Genomic DNA, 9,072 nt, shown 5'->3' with positions numbered 1-9,072 from the left:
AGTCAATAAAAGGAGGATTCACATCCGAGGACCTACAGATAAAGGGAGCATCAAAATGCACCTTTGACCATTCGAAACACAACATAAAGGGGGAAATAAAGGAACATAGCCCGCATTCCAACAATAGGACTTAAAAAGAAGATAATCACAAAATGAAAAATAGAGTCATTGAAAGAAAGTGAGTGGATTGGATAGAACGTCTCCTGGTCTCCGTTGTGTTCGTTCCCGTTCCCGCACTGTAATATCCTAGGAGCAGGGACCGGTCTCATTGACATTGAATCTTATGCCTCCCGTAGGCCCCTGGACTGGGTGGACACACAAGGCACATGCACCTGCTGGAAGGGTGGACCGTCCATGTTAAGTGTCCATGGTGAGCTGCTACTTCCAGAATCTTCAGATGTGGATGGTGGTGGCCGCCAGATGGCTTCTGTTCCAGCCAGGTGTGGCGGGCCTCAGCTTAGGGTGTGAGGAGATGGCGTGCACAGCTGGAAAGGAGGCCGGCAAGCGGGGAAGAGTGGACGGCTCCCCCGTCTCATGCTCTGCACAGGGAGGGCGCAGCCTGGCCTGTGGATCTCATGTCGGCACCGGTTTCCTCGCCAGGCCAGTGGACCCGCATGAGCCCCACTGGACAGCTTCCCTTTCTGCCGTGTCCCCTCTTCCTCCATTTATTGTGTTGTTTCGTCTTGTGCTAACAAGGATCTTTGAAAAATGACTGGTGTGGTAATAATCTATGGAACTTACTGTAGATAGCAATTAAATATGGTTAACGGCTGGGTTGCACTGACACATTAAAAGGCCCACGGGCTGCAGTTTATGAAGACAGCCCTGCTGTCTCATTTGTATCTGATGCATGTCTCTGGTGTCCGCTCAGGAGGTGCAGTCTCAGAAGGGCACACCTTCCAGGCCTCCCCCAGAATCACTTCAGTCACCAGGCCACCCAAAACCATGTTAGCACGACTTGATCATCCTTACTGCAGCCCATAATGTCCTCAGAGGGCCTGCTGGCCTTTATCCTTGTAAAAAAAAGCATGTGCTATCCAAAGGAAATTTTAGTTATAATATTGGGGATGATTCTCACACATGATGGAAAGTGAGTTGATGACAAGAATTGATATTAAAGACTGGGATCTCACTGTCCCCAACGTTGCTGATGTCTGGATATAACAGGCACTCAGACCCAGTGTGAGGTTGGTCCATCTCCCTAGGGGCCAGCAAGCCCTGCAGAGTCACGCCTCATTCATCCAGCAGCCTTACCCCTGCAAGACTCCAGAAGGAAGAGAAAACTCTGAGAAGCCAGAACAAGAACGAAGATTATGCAACCTACTCACACATGAACAACTAGACAAGAGATGACCAACTGGTCCCAGGTGTCCCCCATCCCCCCACTGGCCAAGTCTACACACTGAGATCACACTTGCTGATGCATGTACTTCCATCAGCAGTCAGGGCTGGAGAGAAAAGGTGTGTCTGCTGCTTCTGTCCTGGATTTTCACCTACAGACTAAATATAGAAACAATGCTAATAATGTAATTTTTCAGGACAAGTTACTGAGGTTTCCTTCGTATTTTTTCCCCTTTTGTGGATACATTTTCTTCCTGAGAAAACAGCCAAGACTGTGTGCTCTCTTGCCTCTGGGATTGCTAATGGTTTCGTGCCACAGGGCCCAAAGCGGAAGCATCTAGGCAGCTGGATGGTGATTCAAGGCCTTGTTTTGGAAAGTCTAGGCTTACTGAGAGAAATTATGCTGGACAGGCCAGTGGAGGAAACCACAGAGTCGTGGGGTGTCCAGCAATGAGAGACGAGAATTACCAGACCAGGTGAGGGTGGAGGATGTCTTGGGGTGAAGAGTGCGATGACTTCCTGTTGACATCATTGTGGCTGCTGTCCAGTGAGTCCCAGGGACCCTGCTCACATCAGAGATGCTGGGGGATGTGAGGATACTGAATACAGAGAAATGGCCTTGGAGAAAATGACAAAGAATCCCTGTGTCCAAACAGTTCAGACACAGCCCACCTCAAAGAGAGCATGGGGGTGAACAGAGAGTTTATCTGTGGGACACTCAGGGCTGAAGAATTGAGAAGGCTTCCTTGAATGTTTGGGCCATCTAGAACCTTCTGGAATTTTGTTCAAGTCTAGGAGGGATGATTCATTTGCAGTGAGCCAGCTGAAGAGACGTTTGGACCAGATTTTATTTAATTTGGAGAAACAATGTCATATGATAGCTCTGCTGGGGCTTAAAGTCTGCTGGCGAAATGAATTTCCTGAAAGAGCTAAGGCTGTGGAAGGTGATGCTATGGCCTGTCTCCAAGTGTTAACTTCTAGGAAAATGAAAGCTGTCTTCTGGAGTAGGAATGACATGGGGTCTACACTGTCAGAGTGCTGGGGGCAAGGACAAAGGACAGGGGCCAAAGTGCATTCAGGTTGTGATCCCATTAGCAGTACAGAAATGACTGGTTCACCTAAATCAGTCCTTTTTTTTTGCAGCTTTATGGAGGTATAACTGACAAGTAAAAATTGTGTATATTTAAGGTGTACAACTTGATGTTTTGATTTACACATACATGGTGAAATAATCACCACAACTGAGCTAATTAACATCTCTGTCACTTCACATAGTTACATTTTTCATGCATGTGGGGTGAGAACACTTCATATCCAACCTCTTAGCATGTTTCGAGTATATAATACAGTATTGTTAACCACGGTCACCAGCTGTACATATGATCCCCAGAACCTATTCATCTCATAACTGAAAGCTTGTACCTTTGACCTACGTCTTTTTATTTCCACCACCCCCCAGCTGTTGCCAACCGACCTTCTACTCTCTGTTTCTATGAGTCTGACTATTTTCGATCCCGCATACAAGTGAGATCACGCGGTATTTGTCTTTCTGAATCTGGTTTATTTCACTAAGCATAATGTTCTCCAGGTTCATCCAGGTTGTTTCATGACAGCATTTCCTTCTTTTTAAAGGTTGAATATTTAATATAATCACTCTATTACCCATTCATTCCTCGAAGGACACTTAGGTTGTTTCCATATCTTGGGTATTGTGAATAATGTTGCAATGAACGCAGGAGTGCAGGTATCTCTTTGACATCCAGATTTCAGTTTGCTTGTGTAAATATCAAGAAGAGAGATTGCTGGATCATATAGTAGTTCTATTTTTAATTTTTTCAGGAACCTCCACACTGTTTTCCACAGTGGCTGCACCAGTTTACATTCCCAACAACAAGGTACCAGGGTTCCTTTTCCTCCACACTCTCACCAACTTTTATCTTTTGCCTTTTTGATAATTGCCACCCTACCAGGTGTGAGGTGTTACCCCACTGTGGTTTTGATCTGCCTTTCTCTGATGATTAGTGACATTGAGCTTCTTTTCATATATCTGTTGGCCATTTATACCTCTTCTTTTGAGAAACGTCTATTCGTGTCCTTTGCCAATTTTTAACTGGGTTATTTGTGTGAATTTATTTTTGCTATTGATTTGTAGCAATTCCTTATATACTTTCAGATATGAACCCTTATCAGATGGTTTGCAAGTATTTTTTTTTTCCCATTCCATAGACTGCCTCTTCATTCTGTTGATTGTTTCCTTTGCTGAGCAGAAGCCCCATGATGTCTTCTAATGCTGAGACTCCTGGGCTAACAATGGAGGTGTTTGAGCTTTAACTGGCATCCCCCCGAGAAGTTGAATCAATGGTCAGTCTCTGAGGCCTAGAGAAGCATCAGCTGATGGGGGTATCATAGGGCTCTGGTGTTTGCATACCAGGTGTTGGTGGACCCAAGGAGACTTCATCTTCAATGACGGTGAGGCAAAGAATGCCTGAATAATTTAAAGCAGCCTTCGGGCATGTTGACAATCAGAGAAACAGAGCAGGTCACCTATCTAAATACCCACGGGGTGGTGGCTCTGTGGGCAGAAGCATGACATCAAGGCTCTGGGCAGGGAGGCGCAATGTCAGGAGGGATGGCTTAGGCCTCCAGAGATCGGGTATGGTTACAGCCAAGCTGGGGGTGCCCTCCACCTGACGAACAGCACAACTGGGTTCAAAACTCTGTCAATATCCTCAACCAGTGGAGATATCAAAGGGAGGGGAGGAGGAGGAAATGAAGCAAGACTGGAGGTCTTGACTCAGGTCACTAGCTGTGGAAGGGAGGGGCCAATCCCAGACAAACAAGTGCGGGCATCCATGGGCGGGTCTCTGAGCACCAGCTACAGCAGAGAGATCATGTGCTACTCTAGGTTGCTTTGCACACCTGTACTCTGCATCCACGGTGTGGGTCAAGGCACACCCTGGAGGGGTGTTTTGGGAGAGGAAGCTTAAAGCTAAAGCAAATACAGAAATAAATACACTTGCCTGGATACTGAGTGGGGAAAGCAACTCAGAGACAAACTCTAAGGACTTTGGAAAGTGCACCCTTCAGCACCACACATTTTATAGGGGGCTGGTAGTAGGTAGTTTGGAGGGATGGACTGGGGAAGCAGAGCTGGGTCTTTTATGACAGAATGACCCAACAAAGAGGATTTGTAAGTACTAATCTGAAAGCTAAGGGATTCTTGGGTGATGGCAAGAAACTATCGAAGTATTAGAGAGTGGAGCCCCGTGGGATTTGTAAGAGATTAGGTTTGCCCATCTGGCCCGAAGACCCAGGAAGTGATTTACCATGAGGCCCAAATGCTCCCTTGGAAACCACATCTGGTGATGGCAGGGCCCTGAGTCAGGGCTAGTATGTTCCAGGATGGGGACCACCAGCGTTGCAGTGTAGACATGTTTTAAATAGCATAGAGCTACCCTGGAATTTCAGAGGAAAGGGAAAGGTCTTATTGGCATGCCCCTTCTGACAAAAGTCACACACATCACTTCTGCTCTCATCCTGCTGTCCAGAACTTTGTTGAGCGGCTGTACCTAGCATCAAGGGAGACTGGGGGATGCAGTCTTATTCTGATAGGCTGCGTGTCCAGCTAAATATTGGAGGTTCTATTATTATAAGAATAAACAAGAAGTGCAAATACTGGGAATCATCTACCAGTCCATACCATAGGTACTTTTACAGTCCAGAAGAGGGATCAAGTTAAAAGTTAGAATAAATAAAATATGAAGGTAGGAAACCCACTGAGAACAGGGTTGCTTGAGTGGGACTTTCAATGATGCATCGGTTAATTTTTATGGGAGCTGCCAAATAACAGTGTTCAGATTGTCTGCTTTCTTTAAGTTAATACTTTTCTGATTATAGAAGATTCAGATTGTCTGCTTTCTTTAAGTTAATACTTTTCTGATTATAGAAGATTCAGATTGTCTGCTTTCTTTAAGTTAATACTTTTCTGATTATAGAAGCAACACAACTTCCCTGTCCTTTGTTTAGAAAAATATTGAAAAGTGTGGAAAATCAAATAGAATTCATTCATTAATGATCACACCGCCAAGAGGTAACCATCTCTTTTATGTTGGTGTCCATTCTTCTTGTATTTTCTGAGACGTCTGTCTCACAGGTGTATATTTTTGTTTATAAGAGCATCATAGTATATGCATTATCTTTGACAGACTTTTATATTTTACTAGTTTTACCAGTGTCTTTATTGTCAGCTGTCTACGCCCTCAGAATCCTTTCTTTCTCTGATGGATCCTAATCAAGGAAACAGGGAGAAGCAGGCAGTTTACTGGGGGTGCTCTCCCTGAGCGCCTCTGGTGGAGAAGATGCTCTGAAGAAGGAAAGTGTGGACACCCCTCCACATGCCAGTAAGGGTGGACCTACTTGCGGGTCCCACTGCCCACATGACCTCCACTCGTCAGCCCCGCTGGGCTTTTCCACCAGGCACTGGAGACACTCACTGCTCCCTCTGGCCCCCCTGAACCCCCTTATCCGGCACGCCTGCCTTCTGGATCCTTAACAAAGAATAGAGCACATTTCACCTCCCCGGTGGTCTGTGTTCAGAGATACAGCCGTGGGTGAAAAGAAAACCACAGCGCAGTTGTCGTGATAAAAGCCCACAGAGACTGCCGTGCACACCCCAGGCCAGCTGAACCGACGTCGTCCTGGCCACCCCAGGTCTCGCAAGCTGCTGTTCTTAGAGCATCTTATCCAAGTCCAAGGGCAGTGAGGTGAGTGTCTGTGACAGTCTAAGGCCTGAAGGACATTCTGAGAGGACTGTGGAAGGGACATGGCATAGCCTACTGGCTTGAACTTCAATTTGAATTGGAAATTACACTTCTCAAGGTCAGCTTTTCCTTGGGTTATAGGTTAGTTTTAGTACTAGGTGTGTGCCTGTGTACACGTGTGTGTGTGAGTGTGTGTGTGTGACAAGGGAATGAGGGAGGGAAAGGGGAGGGCAGACCCAGCTACATAAGCATTTTATCGATTCCCAAGTCGGTCCTAGTTAGGAATAAACACTTTATGGCTGGGAAATGTTCCCTAGGACTTCAGTGTGAATTAACATATTTTTTTTAAATTAAGAGTTTTAGAATTTTTATTTTATATTGGAGTATAGTTGATTTACAACATTTACAATGTTGTGTTAATTTCAGGGGTACAGCACAGTGATTCAGTATAAGACGATATATATATGTGTGTATGTATATATATTCTTTTTCTGATTCTTTCCCATTATAGGTTATTACAAGATATTAAGCAGAGTTCCCTGTGCTCTACAGTAGGTCCCTGTTGTTTATCTATTTTATATATAGGATTGTATATATATCAATCCCTCCCCACCCCCTTTACCCTTTGGTAACCATAAGTTTGCTTTCAAAGTCTGTGACTCTGTTTCTGTTTTGTAAATAAGTTCATTTGTATCATTTTTTTCAGATTCCACATATAAGTGATTAAGTGATAAAGAACTAATATTCTTTAGGCACACATGCGTGCATGCACGCGCACGTGCACCCCATGCCCCTGCTTCCTCCTCCTTTCTGACATGACTGAGAGCAGGCTCAACCGCTGCCTGGAAGGTCAGAACACGTGGAGGAATCAGTCTGGGGCTGTTCTCTTGCCGAGCTCCCAGGAGAGCAGGGCCTGCACCCTGGCTCAGCGTCGCCCAGGCTTTTCCCAGCTCGCAGCCTCCCCATCCAGTCAGAAGGCAATCCTTTTCGTTAAGGATCCAGGGGAAGGCGTGCCAGATAAGGGGGCTTCAGAGGAGAGGGGAGGGCTCAGCTCCCCACCCTCCACTCGCACAGCAGGCTGCCAGTAGGGCCCTGTGCTCCCCAGACTCTGCCATAGATTTTTCATGAGAGTCATAGATCTGGAGAGAGAGAGGGAGAAAAGGCAGCTAGCTTGGGAATTCATCAGCCCCACATGGATAGCATATACAATAAAAAATAAAAATTAAAAAAAAAACCTTCTAGATAGCAAAGAGCTCATTAAAGGCCCACATTGTGATGCTCTGAATAGGAACTTCCTTCCCCTGCAATATCCCGGCTCTGTTTGTCCAGCAGGCTTTGTTGTCATGTGTGCTTTCCCGCATCCTCCTGTACATCTCCTCCTGACTCAGCTGAAGGAGGGTGAAGAATTATCTTTCCAGGAGGGAGACAGGGGCTAAGGGCGGGCCCAGCCAGTGTGCAGGGGCCCAGGTTTCCTTCCCTGCTGCCCCCGTCTTGTCCACAGAGATGGACCTGAAACAGGGAAGCCACGTCCCAGGTACCTCGACAGGGCAAGATGCTGTCTGGGTAAGAACCCGTCCTAACCCGTGAGTCCCCTTCCAGCACGTGTCACCTTGCGTGGCGATGTCTCCAGTGTCTGTGGTGCTGACGCAAAGTGCTTTTATTTCAAATAAAGTCCGCTGCACAGCCTCACCCTGAACATCTCAGGAAAAACCCTTTCTGGCTGCTTTTTGGAAGGAATCATGTTGCCTTTGACTCTTGACTCGGCTAGATGTAAACGTGGTGGCCTTGTTCTCTCCACTTCAAAAATATAAAGAAACATGTGGAAATGTTCTATTTTTCAGATCGAAAACCATGTGCACCACATTTTCCCAGACCTGATCTTAATGTAGATAAAAGTGAGAAACCCAGAGGGGAGCCTGCTGTTGAAGCCCTGCATTGTATGCTCTAATTTAATCATCGTGTGCCGCAGGATTTCTTTGCATAAATTACAACCACAATGATAGCATCACTTTCACAAAAGGTGGTCTCCGGTCGATTCAACTCTCCAAGTCATGGCCGGGTTGTTCAAAGCAGAGAAAGGGAGCCTGCGGTCTTACAGAGCTGGAGAATGCACCTGGGGCTCGTGGTGGAGGCCAATCGGGCGACACCTCCCTGCTCTTTGCCTATTCAGCTCATTTTCCTTTTCATCTCGACATCTGCTAACTGCTTGGTTTTTATTTTCCGGGAATAAAGGGTTATTGGCAATGGGCACCACCCTGGTGTATGAAGGAGGGGGTTTCTAGGAAGACCCCCAGAGTGGAGAAGTGATGGAGGGAACCATCCTCCTATGATGCCTCCCCTGGCCTCCTTTTTCTCCTCCTTTCCATCCCCCCATCCGTTGGTCAAACACAATTTTTAAATTATCTGCATTTTCAATGCTCTTGGGTCTTCATCTGGAAAAGCACTGTCCCTGTGCTGCTCTGAACAGTCCTGCACCCATGGCCTCCCTTTTCCCAGGCTTAAAATTGTCTCCCTCAGAACCTTGGAAGCATGTTTTGTAAGCCCCTCTACAGAAGGCAGGCGGCTAGCCAGCTGTGCTTGTCTGCATCGTGGTGGTCCCAGAGAGCTCTGGACAATTCTTTGAAAGAACAGGGGTGGGAAGATTCTCAGGACACAGGCATCTCATGTCTGTCCTTGGAGATTTATGTCACAAAGGACATCTAAAATAAAGGTAAAATTGAATCTGTGGAAACTGCTGCTGTTTCCCAATGGATTGAGTCTAGAGGAAATGGGATTTTTTTGCACAGTTTTCCCAACAGAGTGATTCTTTTAGTGCCAAAACCCTCGAAAGAGAATGAAGCTCACATATCACACCTATGTGTGCAACAGCAGGAAAGTGCAATGGAAAATCCAACAATAAAGGTTAAACAATAAATGAAAACTTCAGTATTGTCATTGCTGCTCAAAAAAGGGGTGGTCATCAACATATGCA

This window comes from Tursiops truncatus, chromosome 14 (genome assembly GCF_011762595.2).
Source record: "Tursiops truncatus isolate mTurTru1 chromosome 14, mTurTru1.mat.Y, whole genome shotgun sequence".
Taxonomy (NCBI): domain Eukaryota; kingdom Metazoa; phylum Chordata; class Mammalia; order Artiodactyla; family Delphinidae; genus Tursiops; species Tursiops truncatus.
Note: the sequence above shows the minus strand (reverse complement) of the source record.